General features: G+C 40.6%; 1 protein-coding gene across 4 annotated transcripts in view; it reads right to left on the bottom strand.

Annotated features, from left to right (window-relative positions):
• ZHX3 (zinc fingers and homeoboxes 3) overlaps window positions 1-13,542 on the bottom strand; it is a 112,951-nt gene that overhangs the window by 66,587 nt on the left and 32,822 nt on the right. For 3 of the 4 annotated variants that reach the window (XM_027558539.1, XM_027558538.1, XM_027558540.1), the window contains exon 2: window positions 2,813-2,916. The gene's annotated coding sequence lies outside the window, so the exon portion shown is untranslated. Of the gene's footprint in view, window positions 1-2,799; window positions 2,917-13,542 lie in introns of all 4 variants that reach the window. The other variant, XM_027558541.1, reaches the window with a different exon arrangement.

Below are 13,542 nucleotides of genomic sequence, written 5' to 3'. Positions count from 1 at the left end.
AAAACTGGTTAAAGAAAAATGAAAAGAGAAAACTAGATGAAGCTGACTTAAAATTTATGCTCAAAAATTTAAAAGAAAATAACAGTAAGTAGGACTACGTTAAACCTTGAAATTGTGTCATGTCATCTGATACCAAAAATTAATTTGTTAAATTCCAACAGATATTCTTAATTTTAAAATCCTAAAACTAATAACAAAGGTATACTTTCTTACCCTTTTTGAGGTATCTATAACAGTATACTTCAAGGAAGAAATGAGACATGCAGTCAGTAAAAACAGGCACAAACTAAGTAGCATTTTATCATCGCTGCTAATTAATATAGGCTCAGACGTTCTTTCCAGTAAAAAGCAACATGAAAAAAAAAAAAAAAGAAATACAAATACAATAAAGGCCAAGGCAAAATTTTTTAAATAAATAACATCACTGTAACTTACAAACCCAAAGGAATTACTTAAACGGTTATAATGAGCTTAAAAGTGACCAAAGTCATCATTGATACAGAAAATCAATACTATTTATGGTCCTCAAACTTGACCATAGTGAAAATCACCCCAGGCAGCTTTTAAAAACGCCAATGCCTACAACTCCCCCCAGATAAATTGCCTCAGCATCTCTGGGGGTGGGACTGGACATTTGTAATTTATAATGCTTCTAAGGTGATTCTAATGTACAGCTAACTCAAGATACCACTACATTATATATAATTTCCTAAATATGTAAGAAATGCAATGCAAAACCATCTGTGATATTCTCAAATGGGAAGGGAAAGACTGCTGTAATGCAACAGGAGTACAAAAGAAGAAGTCTGAAAGGGGACACAGTCAGCTGCAGGGCCAGTGTTTCCAGTCCACTGCAGTTCAGGCAAAGAGGCAGGCAGCTGCCCGAGTGAGTGGAGGGGGACATGACCCACGGAATGGTGGCAACAGCAGCTAATTAGTCTCAGTCCAGATGCTACTGAGATCAAGATGCACGCATGAAGATTTAACAGAGGCTGACAGAGGATGAGATGGCTGGATGGCATCACCGACTCGATGCACATGAGTTTGGGTGAACTCCAGGAGTTGGTGATGCACAGGGAGGCCTGGCATGCTGCAATTCATGGGGTTGCAAAGAGTCGGACACGACTGAGTGACTGAACTGAACTGAACTGAGGAGGTACAAGATTCCTTGCGTATCTGTGTGAGGTTACCTGTGAGATAAATTCCTAGAAATGCAATTGCTGAGTCAAATGGTATGTGCCTTTAGAAGTGAAAGATCAGCTTTAAAAGATCTTAAAGATGAACTTGAACAAGCATGGTGTATAGAATGAACAAGACACCACAACTCCCAGGACAGTGGAGTGAGAGAAAGAAGAGGTAAGCTAGAGCTGGGTGAGGTGGCCCAGGGCGGTCAGGGAGCAGGTACGGAAATGGCATCCCAGAAAATCCCTGGTTGTTCCATCTGGCTCTGCTCTTTGCATTCACTTTACCCCCCACCCCCACCCCCCATCCCCCCTGCCAGCAGAAACCTGAAGGAGAAGGCGGGCAGGGGCCACGTGGCTGTCCAGGAGGAGAAGATTCCAGACCAACTGGAGAACCATAAGGAGATCAGCGTAACTGACGCAGAGTCGGTGTGAAGGTGAGCACTAGAAAATGTGTGCATGAGTTCACTCATGATAAACTTGGCTTGGGGACTGGCCTGGCAGTCCAGTTGTTAGGACACAGTGCTTTCACTGCTATAGGCATGGGTTCGATCCCTGGCTGGGGAACTACGTTCCCACCAGCTGTGTGGTCTGGCCAAACAAACCAACCTGCCTCATGCCACTTTCAGCTTAGAGGACTGATACACAAAGGCCACTGAACAGTTTTTACTCCACCTTGCAACTCAAAGTTAAAGAAAGAGAAAACAGGACTGGATCTTCTAGCCAACAGCAGCCTGGCCACAATCCACCATGAAGCAGGAAGTTCCACAAGTAACAACTGTGGGGAAATTCCCATGGGCTGGGCGGCCCAGGCTGGTGGAGACGCAGCGATGCTCTCATGGGTTGTCCAAGCCTGGCTCCTGCGCACAGAGCCTCCACTACATACCAGCAATAACTCTGACTCCATTTCTTCTGCGTTCTTTCCAAAACATTCTAATCAGCAAACTGAAGAAAGGTTCTTTATAATCATAAATAATGCAATAAATTTCCCTTACTTAAAAAAACTTCAACAACAAAAACCCTTAATATCTAAGCTTGTGAGAGGCATGGTAACAATAAAATGAGTTCCCAACACTCTCTCTCTCACACATACACACACACATATAACTTTACTAGGGCACATCTATTTCATCAAGAGAAAGCTATGGCTATTTACATTAATTATTTGCCAGTCTGCTTTGTCTTTAGTATTAAGTTTCCTATTGTAGAGGGCAGTGCCAAGAACATGGCTTGGATAACTTGGTATCCAGAGTTTTTCAAATCAGTCATTTAATAAAGCAGAAGTATAAGTTTTGCACTCAGACCAAAAAGCTGACCTTGAACTAAACCTGTATGTTACAAGAGACACAGCACACAACTCTACTTTTATAATACCCAATGGTCAACCCAAGATAGAACAGGCTCCTGGCAAGTGACCTATGAAGTCACCTCAACTATATATTCAATATACACCTTTTGGATTAATCAAAAAAAGAATCATTTGATCAAAGAGCTCAGCAATAAAAGTCAAGGAAGGAGAAAAAAATGTTTAGCAGCAATAAATATGGCTATGCGTGACAAATTGATGGTAACTGATACATGGCAAGAAACTTAACATTCAGAGAATTATACTATTTACCCAGGAAACATACTTTCTCCTCACTTCATTGGTTTCTCCAGTTTCTCTCTTCTCTTTGTGCAGCCCTGTATGCATCTTTAAAGGTTCAGTTGTTGCCTCTGCAGCTGCAATCCAGTCCTGCAAAAGAAGTCGCAAAGCTTCACTTCACGTGAAAAGAGATAAAGTGGATTCTAGGAAACTGAGTGACCCAATCCCATCAGTCTCCAGAACTGTACACAAACAGAAACACCAAGCGGTGGGGAGAGCAAAAGGGGGTCATTAAAGTGCAAACCAGCAATTTAAAATGATTTAAAATGCTAGTAGTGACTGAAAAATATTCATGGAAAAAAGGCAAACTTGTCTCTGATAATAGATCAGAACAAGATGATTCATTAAAATTTCTTTCCACCAATGAGTTTCCAGCTCTCTCTCCTAGCTAAGTATGAGATGGCTTAGCAGAAATGATAAAATTCACTGAGGTGTGGCCTCACAGCTTCAAGGATGCATACCATTAAGGATGTGCTATTTTCTGACGCCCTTTCAAGTCAAAGCCTGGGTTTTTCTAACATGGATTCTAGAGGCATAAACGGTCTAGATTGTGAGTTCCAGGCTAAGGAGCTCTGTGACCGTCCTCTTTGTCTCTGACCCTTATCCCTAGGTCATCCCATTCTACCCAGTGGCAATGATGTGCACACAGTAATTCCTGGCGAATGAATGAGACAGTAACTACGTTTTCAACAAACGACCAGAGAGGCTTCACATAATCTTAAGATTATTTGGGAAATAGCTGAAAAACCACTACTTTTGAATTCTTTATTTTCATCCCAAAGTGTTCTCTTTGGGTGAGATGCCCAGTAAAAGGGCTCTAAAGTGAGTATACCAGAGGGTCTCAGAACTTTGAACGGTGCCTGGGTACACAAGAGAGGGTTGGGACCATGGGTATCTGAATGGAAACAATTTTACCCCCTCAGGAAAGCACCCCCAGCCAGAGGAGCTCCAGTGATCCTTCCTGTCAAGCATTTATTCTGTCAGGCACTGTTCTAAGAGCTTTACCTACATTAACTCATTCGATCTTTTATAATGACCCAATGAGGTGGATTCTATTATTCTAATTGCCCAGATGAGGAGAGTAAGGCACAGAAAGGTTAACAGAACTATGCAAGGAAATACACTCTTTACTGCCCTTCACAGGCAGTGGCTCCTGGACACACATGATCCTACAGGAAGCTGTCGCCGCCTCCACCCATTTCACTTTCTTTCACTGCTCTTATGGTATCGTAGTAGCTCAATGGCTAAACTAGCTCTTGCTGGAAAACTATCCTAAAAAATAATTTATTAAAAACTTTAAAGTTTCCACAAATGAAAAAACCTGACCTCTTAATTTAAGAAATTATCCAGTGAACATCACACAAAGGAACTCTCCCTAGTCTTGTGGAAAGCAGAAGCAATCAGGATTTTCAGCCGAATACTTAACATTTAGCCATGACTTCAGCTTGTTACACTTATTTCAGATATTCTGCCCTGCTTACCAGATCCCTTCTAACTTTAAAATTTCAAATCCCTCACTCAAACAAGGCATTTATTCTTCTGCTGTCGGGTTGAATTGATTGGGACCTGAAGGTAATGATACCAAAAGCTGTGGGTTCAATTCACGACAAACCACTTCGCTTTGTTTGCCTCACGTCTGCAAACCCTTAGCCTGGATGGCATATTTTGGGTCATAAGAGGAACCAGGTGGGAGCGTGCAAGACCACTAGCATAAATACCATCTGCTAGAGAAACAAGCCCACGTCCAACACAGGGGCGGCAGGAGGACTCGGGCAGAACCATCAACTCGACTCACAAAGAAAAACCTCATGATCATGGCAGAGCACCTCTACCTTTCTAGGTCAGATGCTCTTCTCAAGCTCAGATCTTTTGCCAGAATCTAACCTAAAGTCCCTCCTTCAAAAAACAAAACAGGTATAAGAATCAAATAAGAAGAAACTACGGTTTTTAATTTTTTCACAACATGTGCTCCATCTGAAAACAGAAATTTCTTATTCTGACACCAATTCCATGATCAAAAAAGCACTCGTGAAGCTTTTTGAAAGTGCCACAAAAATCTCTAGCAGTGCAACACAGCAAACCATCAGAAAAATTTTACTGCCCTCCCATAGGTTTATCTTACTTTCTTTAAAAATCACTCCTAATTTTCATAAAACCAAAAACTGCTTCATCTCCAAATAGTATGAAGTTACCTTAAACATGCTTTTTCAAATTAATAAATGAAGAAACCAGTTCTGATCAGTCCAGATCACACTTTAAAACAACCAAGGGTCCCCTAAGGTAGAAGTTTTACCAGCGTCCACAAGTTAGAGAAAAAAAACACAACTCTATTCCTTAATCTGTATTCTAGGAAGACACCCACTTGGGATCATCTGTCTTCCAGTTTTCTTGCCCACACCTGGGAAGAACTTTCCCGACATCCCAATGCCACGAAACAAATGGATTCCAACAGTCACGAGGTAACTATGACAGCAAAGCCACAGTTACTTATGAGATCACAAAAACTAGATGATGTAATTTTTTAAATTAGAGGTAAAACCCACGTAACATAAAATTAACCGCTGTACAGTTCAACGGCATCTAGTATATTCACTATGTTGTACATCCATCACCTTTATCTAGCTCCAAAAGATTTTAGTTATCTATCCCCAAATGTAATCTTGTAGAAATTAAGTAGTCGCTACCATTATCCCTGTTCCAGCCTGGCAACCATTAATATCCTTTCTGCTTTGATTAATTTATTATGGATTTTTTATATAAATGCAGTCACACAGTATGTGACCTTTTGCATCTGCCTTCTCTCACCTGACATCCTGTCTGAGGTGCTTCCACACTGTAGCATGCATCAGTACTTTCTTTTTACGGCTGAAAAATATCCCACTGTATGCATATATCACATTTCACTCATCCACTCATCCACTGATGGACATTTGGGTTGTTTCCGTCTTTTGGCTACTGTGGTGCCGCTGTGAACATCTGGGTACAAGTACTTGTCTGAACACCTGTCTTCAATCATTTAGGGCATATACTTAGAACTGCTGGGTCATATGTTAAGTCTATATTTAACTTTTTGAGGAACTGCCAAACTGTTTTCCATGGTGGCTACACCATTTCACATTCTCACCAGAAAAGCACGAGGGTTCCAACATCCTCATCAACACTTCATGTTTTCTGTTCAGTGTGTTTTTAAATTATAGCCAACCTTGTGGATGTGAAGTAGTATCTCATGGCGGTTTTAATTTGCATTTCCCTAATGACCAATGATGTTGAACATCTTTTCACATGATTGCGGGCCATTTGTATACCATCTTTGGATAAATGTTCAACCAAGTCTTTTTTCCATATTTTAATCAGGTTGTTTATCTTTTTGTCGCTGAGCTGTTACGAGTTTTTTATTTAAAAACATATTATGGCTACTAGGCCCTTCTCAGATTTGTGTATTTTCTCCCATTCTGTAGACTGTCTTTCCACTTTCTTAATAATGTCCTTTGATGCACAAAAGCTGTACATTTTGGTGAAGTCCAACATATCCATTTTTTCTTCTTTTGTTGCTCACACCATTAAGAGTCATTTCTAAGAATCCATTACCAAATTCAAGGTCATGAAGATTCACCCTTATGGTTTTTCTGAGTGTTTTGGCTCTTCCAATTAGGTCTCTGATTCATTTTCAGTACATTTTAGTATATGGCATGAGGTTGGAATCTAACTGCATTCTTTTGCACGTGGATATCCAGTTGTCCCAGCACCATTTGTTGAAGAGATGGTCCTTCCCCTCACTGAATGGACTTGGTACCTTGGTCAAAAACAACTGACTATAGATACATGGGTTTATCTCTGGACTTTTAAATTCCATTCCATTGATCTATTTTGTCCATCCTTATGCCAGTACCCCATTGTTTTAATGACTGTAGCTTTTTTTTTTTTAATTAAGAAGTGGATTTAGAGAGAGATACATTCCATAGACAGAATGTAGTCTATCTAAAAAGGTAAGAATAGCCCTGGGAGTAACACACTCCATAGACAGAGTGTGGGCCATCTCAGAAAGCAAGAGGCCAATTGTAGTTTTTTGTTTTTTTTTTTTTAATTGGGAAGCATGAGTCCATCCTTCTCTTTCAAGATTGTTTTGACTATTTGGAGTCTCTGGCAATTTCATATGAATTTTAACATCAACGTTTCCATTTCTGTAAAAAAGGCTGCCTGGACTTTGGTAGAGATTTCACTGAATCTATAAAGCACATCGGGTAGCACTGCCACCTTTATATCGAGTCTTCAACCTATGGACGTGGGATATCTTTCCATTCTGTAACATATTACTAATTTTAAGTTACCTTAAAATATCCTTGATAAGGTAATGTCATAAAGTAAATTCCTTTAGTTGTATCTCTAGGTAATCTACTAAGTATGTCCTGAAGTTAGTCACAAATATGAAGTTTATTTACCATGAGGAGCTCAGTATTCATATTCCAGAGAAGGAAGGCATATTATTCAGGGTCTGGCTATTTGCTTTTGTTTATGGGGAAGGTTAGAATTCAAGGATTTTCATTCCCTTGATTTAGTTAGTTTTAATTTTCATCGTCAGCTCCCAGTAGAGGAATTGATATGCATGAATCTTATATGTTCCCTGATAAGAGTAAGTTGTTTAACAGGCTTCACAGAACGGAATCAAGAACTCTCTTTCCATATAGTTCAAACTTTAAAAAACTGATGATGAAACATCATCATCAATTAGCTACTTTGCCAAATACTGTGTGCAAATGTGTGCTCAAACATCCTGGGTTGGGCTTCCCTGGTGGCTTAGTGGTAAAGCATCCACCTGCCAATGCAAGGGACACGGGTTCAACCCCTGATCTGGCAAGATCCCACATGCTGCAGAGCACTAAGCCTGAGCGCCACAACTACTGAGCCCAGACACTCTACAGCCCACACTCTGCAACGAGAAGCCAGCACAATGAGACGCCTGCACGCCACAACTAGAGAGCAGCCCCCACCACCTGCTGCAACTAGAGAAAAGCCCACACAGCAATGAAGACCCAGCACAGCCAAAAAATAAAAAAAATTATCTTTTTAAAAAAAAGAATTAAATCTTATTTTTTAAAAAAAACAGCCTTGGTTAGTTACAGCTTAAAGTATCAACTATAATCAGGAGGGAGAGGAGGAAGCCTTTAAAAGTCTTTTCACTGAAAATGTTTTGGTAAAGACTATGAGGGGATAACTGTTTGAAGTTATAAACATAACTTGGGCTGGACACAATTTGTTCTTTGCACTCATGTCAAAATTAGAACTGAAGACAATATAGTAACCCAGAAAAAATAACTGTGGCTTTCTGAGAGTAGTGATTTCAAGGAATTTATAGATTCCCCAAAAGAAAAGTCATCTTAAAACCAGTAGATTATTAGTCTGAGGGGCTGTGATTGCTTCAGTTCCCATGTTCAGTGTCAACTTTTCAAAGCTTTGGTGTATCTCAATATATGGGTCACCTGGGACTCGAGGTCCAAGGTGGCCCAGTAATATCAAAAAAGGCTTTACCACTATGGAGAACACTACAGATTCCTTCAAAAACTAGGAATAAAACCACCATATGACCTAGCAATCCCACTACTGGGCATATACCCTGAGGAAACCAAAATTGAAAAAGACACATGTACCCTAATGTTCACTGCCGCACTATTCACAATAGCTAGAACATGGAAGCAACCTCGTCGTTCATCAAAAGATGAATGGATAAAGCAGCTGTGGTACATACACATAATGGAATATTACTCAGCCATAAAAAGGAATCTATTTGAGTCAGTTCTAATGAGGTGGATGAACCTAGAGCCTATTATACAGAATGGAATAAGTCAGAAAGAGAAAGATAAATATCATATACTAATGCATATACATGGAACCTAGGAAGATGGTACTGATGTTTGCAAGGCAGCAATGGAGAAACAGAAAACAGACTTATGGACACAGGGAGAGGGGAGGAGAGGGTGATATGTATGGAGAGAGTAACACAGAGACTTACATTACCATATGTAAAATGGATAGCCGAGGGGAATTTGCTGTATGTCTCAGGGAACTCAAACAAGGGTTCTGAATCAACCTAGAGGGGTACGATGGGGAGGGAGATGGGAGGGAGATTCAAGAGGGAGGGGACATATCTACACCTATGGCTGATTCATGTTGATGCTTGACAGAAAACAACAAAATTCTGTAAAGCAATTATCCTTAAATTAAAAAATAAAATAAATTTTAAAAAATACAATGGTAATTAAAAAAAGAAGAATGGACAAAGAAGTTGTGGTACATGTACAAGGTGGACTATTACTCAGCTATAAAAAGGAATGCAACTGAATCAGTTCTAATGAGGAGGACCAACCTAGAGTCTATTATACAGAGTAAAGTCAGTCAGAAAGAGAAAGACAAATATTGTATGCTAATGTATATGTATGGAATCTAGAAAGATGGTACTGATGATCCTATTTTCAGAGCAGCACAGGAGACACAGATATATATAGGACAGATTTTTGGATACAGTGGAAAAAGGAGGGGGTGAGATGACCTGAGAGAGTAGCATTGAAACATACACAGTATCATATGTAGAACAGTTAATGAGAATTTGCTGTACGAGTCAGGAAACCCAAAGATGGTGCTCTGTGACAACCCAGAGCGGTGGGATAGGAGGGGGGTGGGAGGGAGGTTCAAGAGGGAGGGGACATATGTATACCGTGGCTGATTCATGCCGATGTGTGGCAGAAACCAACACGACACTGTAAAGCAATTATCGTCCAACTAAAAATAAAATAAAAAAAATTTTAAAGGCTTTAAGAATCAAACTGCTTATAAATAACTTCAATCAGAAAATACCATCTGGTCTTGAGATAAACAACTAGCAACCAAATCCTGGGAAAAAGAAATCCAATTCCACGTATTTTGTCATCTATAATGAAAGCAAAGGCAATAAAAATATCTTCTGGCAGGTGCTCAGGGTCAGTGCCTTGGCAGGGAATGTTAGCTAAGGCAAAGTTAGAAGGTCTGATGTTTGTTTGGTTTATTTTCGTTTTTGACCAGAAAGTTTAAGTTGAAAAGGGCAAAAATAAGGAGACAAGGGGGAAAAAAGTAGACTTGGGCAAGAAATGCAGACCAGATAAGCAGGTAGTACCTGAGGCAGTGAGGTAACAGACAAGGAGGGGACAGCTGGCCACGGGGGGACACAGAGTGGACAGCTCGCTGGCTGCACGCACTGCAGAGATCAAAGGATCCTTTCAGCACAGTTGCAGCAAAGCTGGTCAGTATAACATCCACGGCAGGCTCACGCTCAAGGCATGAGTTTTGCCACCAATTCTTCAGGAACTGGAAAGCCCTTATCACAGGGCCGGTGGAGAGGGCACCCTCTGCTCTGGTCCTGCCACTGCCTCACGGGGTCCCGTCTTTAGGGCCCACACCATCTCCCACCCTCTAAGAGCAGGTTCCATACTCTGAGTGAGCAACTGCACTGCTCTCTCCACACTTCCTCAGCTCTGTCTGCATGCTGTTCATCTGACTCTGGGTCAAGAAGCAGGGGAAAGGCGGGAGAAAGTGGCAGGGCCCCATGAAATGGGGTAAAGACCGTGTTCTCCCCATGAAATGGGGTAAAGACCGTGTTCTCCTTGATGGGAGGTACAGCAGATGGAAATGAACTCTACAAGGAATGCAATGGGGGAAGGGGGTACTGGGTCCTTTTCCATCCCAGAGACAGACATCCTGGGCCTCTCAAGCCTAGACTCATAATTGCTGCTCTTGGGTAATAAAGCTGAATGCGTGACAGCCACTTGGGCCTGGGGGGAGTTTTTTCTCAATTATCAAATCACGTGCCCCAGAGGCTGTGGGGTTTCTTTTTCTGTAGCTCTCTTGGCAGAGCAGTCAGGGGCCACACACCAAGTGCTTCCATGCTCCCCTGACCCCAGAAACCCCGGCAGAAGGGAGCCCAGATGGGCACTTGGGCAACACCTGCTGTGGGGCCGGCTAGGGTGAGGAGGCCCTCACCCCACACTCGTGTAGTTAACACTCAGTGTCCTATGTCGCCTCAAACAAGGGCTGTGATTTGGATCTAATGTGGTAATGGCTCTCGTGGTCCCCAACCGGGTGCCCTGGGCTCTTTCACTGCTTGGCTCTTTCTCTTTTTTCTTTCTATAAAAGGAGCTTTCAGTTAATTGCAGGCCTGCCATTCTGTGCCCAGGAGCTAAACCCCAGCGGCATCTGCCTTGGCTTTGACGGGCCCACTTCACGTTCGTTCTCTGATCTCTTTGTGGTAGTCTTAGTTACAAGCTCCTGGAAACCAGCCCTGACTTGCAAGCACTACTAGTCAGGAAAAGAAAAGCAGGGGAGGGGTCAGGGGGTGCGGTGAGGACACAGCTACAAACTCAGCATCCCTGGTTTAAAATGGCCCAAAGCGGGACACAGCCTACATGTCGGTCAACATGAGGATGGACAGACAAATGGCGGGATTGACACAATGGAATACTACTCGGTGATTGAAAAGGGCTTCTCTGGCCATCCAGTGGTTAAGACTCCGTGACTCCACTGCAGGGAGCACAGGTTCGATCCCTGGTCAGGGAATTAAGATCTTCCATGCTGCATGGTGTGGCCAAAAAGAGTTTCCAATACAGAAGACTCTCAAAATCACATTGAGCAAAAGAAGCTGCACATAAAAGAAAATATACTGTACGATTCTATTTATGTGGAGTCCTAGAAGAAACATGATTAACGTACGGTGGTAAAAATCGTAACGGAGTTTATGTTCGGACGTGAAGCCTGACAAGAAGGGGCATGAGCGGACTTCTCTGCGGCAACAAAAGTGTCCTATAGATTGTTGAGGAGGTATTTATATGGGTGTAAACATTTGCCAAAACTTATTAAACTATACAGTTAAGATCTGCACATTTTTGCTGTATGTAAATTATATCTCAATTTTCAGGAAACAGAATTCCACAGTCTTTATTAAAAATGGCCAAAGAGATTTCTGTTGTGTTGCACCTATGTGGCTACCATTCTGAGGAAGAGGCAGGATGTTTGTTCAAAGTACTCAGATATACTCCTAAAGACAAGACAAAGATAAGCCCCTTCCAAGTAGCGTGAAATTTATGCCAGAGCATTTAAGTCTTAAGACTGAATTAGATAAAGAATTCCCTCAAATTTCTCTCACTCAACATCCAAGTTAAATATTTTAAGAATGTTTTCAGGGCACAAAGTCTAGTGTAGAGGATGGAAAGACTAATTCGGTATTACACACATTAGAAATGTGTGAAAAAACGTCCCCTGATTGTAAAAGCAATACACATTCGGTATAGGAAAACTGGAAAATACAGAAGACTATAGGGGAAGAAAACTCACATACTCCAAGATCATAAGCATAAAGAAGAAAATTAAAAGTCTTCTGAAAAATATTCCCTATCCAAAACTAAGCACTTGTCAACATTTCATACACACAATTTTAACCAAATTGAGATCGTAATGTGCATAGTTACTATTTTTTCACTTAAATTTATGTAACAAACATTTTCCATGTCATTGAGCATTCTTTGCATTTTTTGTTACTACTGAAATTAAATAGTTTCGTGTGATTATTGGCCATTCTTATTTCTCTGTGAGACAGCTTGGCAATTTAAAAAATAATATTGATTCTTTTTCTGATTATAATATAGTTACTGCTGAAATGTGGAAAATACAGAAAAGTATAAGACTATAAGGGGGAAAACTCACATAATTCAAACAAAAAAACAATCACGATTGTTAATTTTACTTTTCTTTGCATGTATGTTTTTCTTATAGAGTTGATATTCTAGATAAGTCCATTTCAGAGTATGTCTTTTTTCACTCAGCATCACTAAAAACTACATAAGCATTTTCCCTATCTTATTAAAGTCTATCTAAACTTTTATTTTGTTAGTTTCATCTTGCCTGTAGAATTTTGTTAGCTGCAGAGATGTTACAAAATTTAAAAACTGTTCAGTGTCAGAAACTTGAGTATGTATATTTGAGCTTTTTTTACTTTATAAAGTAGAGATAAACATTTCTGTTCATAAATTATTGCCTTAACCTATGATTATTTCCTTGGGATAAACTGTCAGTATTTTAATCCCTGGGTCAAAGAGTATGAACTTTTTTAAAGACTCATACTGCCAAAGTGCTTTAAATTCTCTCCAGATAATTTAATGCACCTCTGACCTGGATCCTTATTTAGAAATATGAACAGAAAACCAACTAAGAATAAAACTGTAAGAAAAACAATAGATGCCTGAAAACAGGCACCAAATTGAATAGAGGAACCAAGCCCAGAGGAAACCAGGTTATTAACAAAGGAAATAAAATCAGTTTTGCATTCTCTGAAAGATCTGTGAAGATACCATTTCAAAGATCTGTAAGGATACTAAGGTGGAGAAAAGCAACACTAAAAGCTACTACTGGAGAATAAAGAAATGGAACTAAAAAAAAATTATTTTTTAAAGTCCTCCGCAGCAAATCTCTGTATAGCAAAAGTGCTTGTGCCCCTGATGCTCAGTCGTGTCTGACTCTTTGCAGCCCCACGGACTGTAGCCCGTCAGGCTCCTCTGTCCATGGGATTTTCTACAAAAGAATACTGGAGTGAGTTACCATTTCCTCAGATCTTCCCTACCCAGGGATCAAACCATCTCCTGCATTTCCTGCACTGCAGGTAGATTATCACTGAACCATCAGGGAAGCCTGGATAGCAAA

This window comes from Bos indicus x Bos taurus, chromosome 13, assembly GCF_003369695.1.
Source record: "Bos indicus x Bos taurus breed Angus x Brahman F1 hybrid chromosome 13, Bos_hybrid_MaternalHap_v2.0, whole genome shotgun sequence".
Taxonomy (NCBI): Eukaryota; Metazoa; Chordata; class Mammalia; order Artiodactyla; family Bovidae; genus Bos; species Bos indicus x Bos taurus.
Note: the sequence above shows the minus strand (reverse complement) of the source record. Positions and strands in the feature narration are given on the sequence as shown.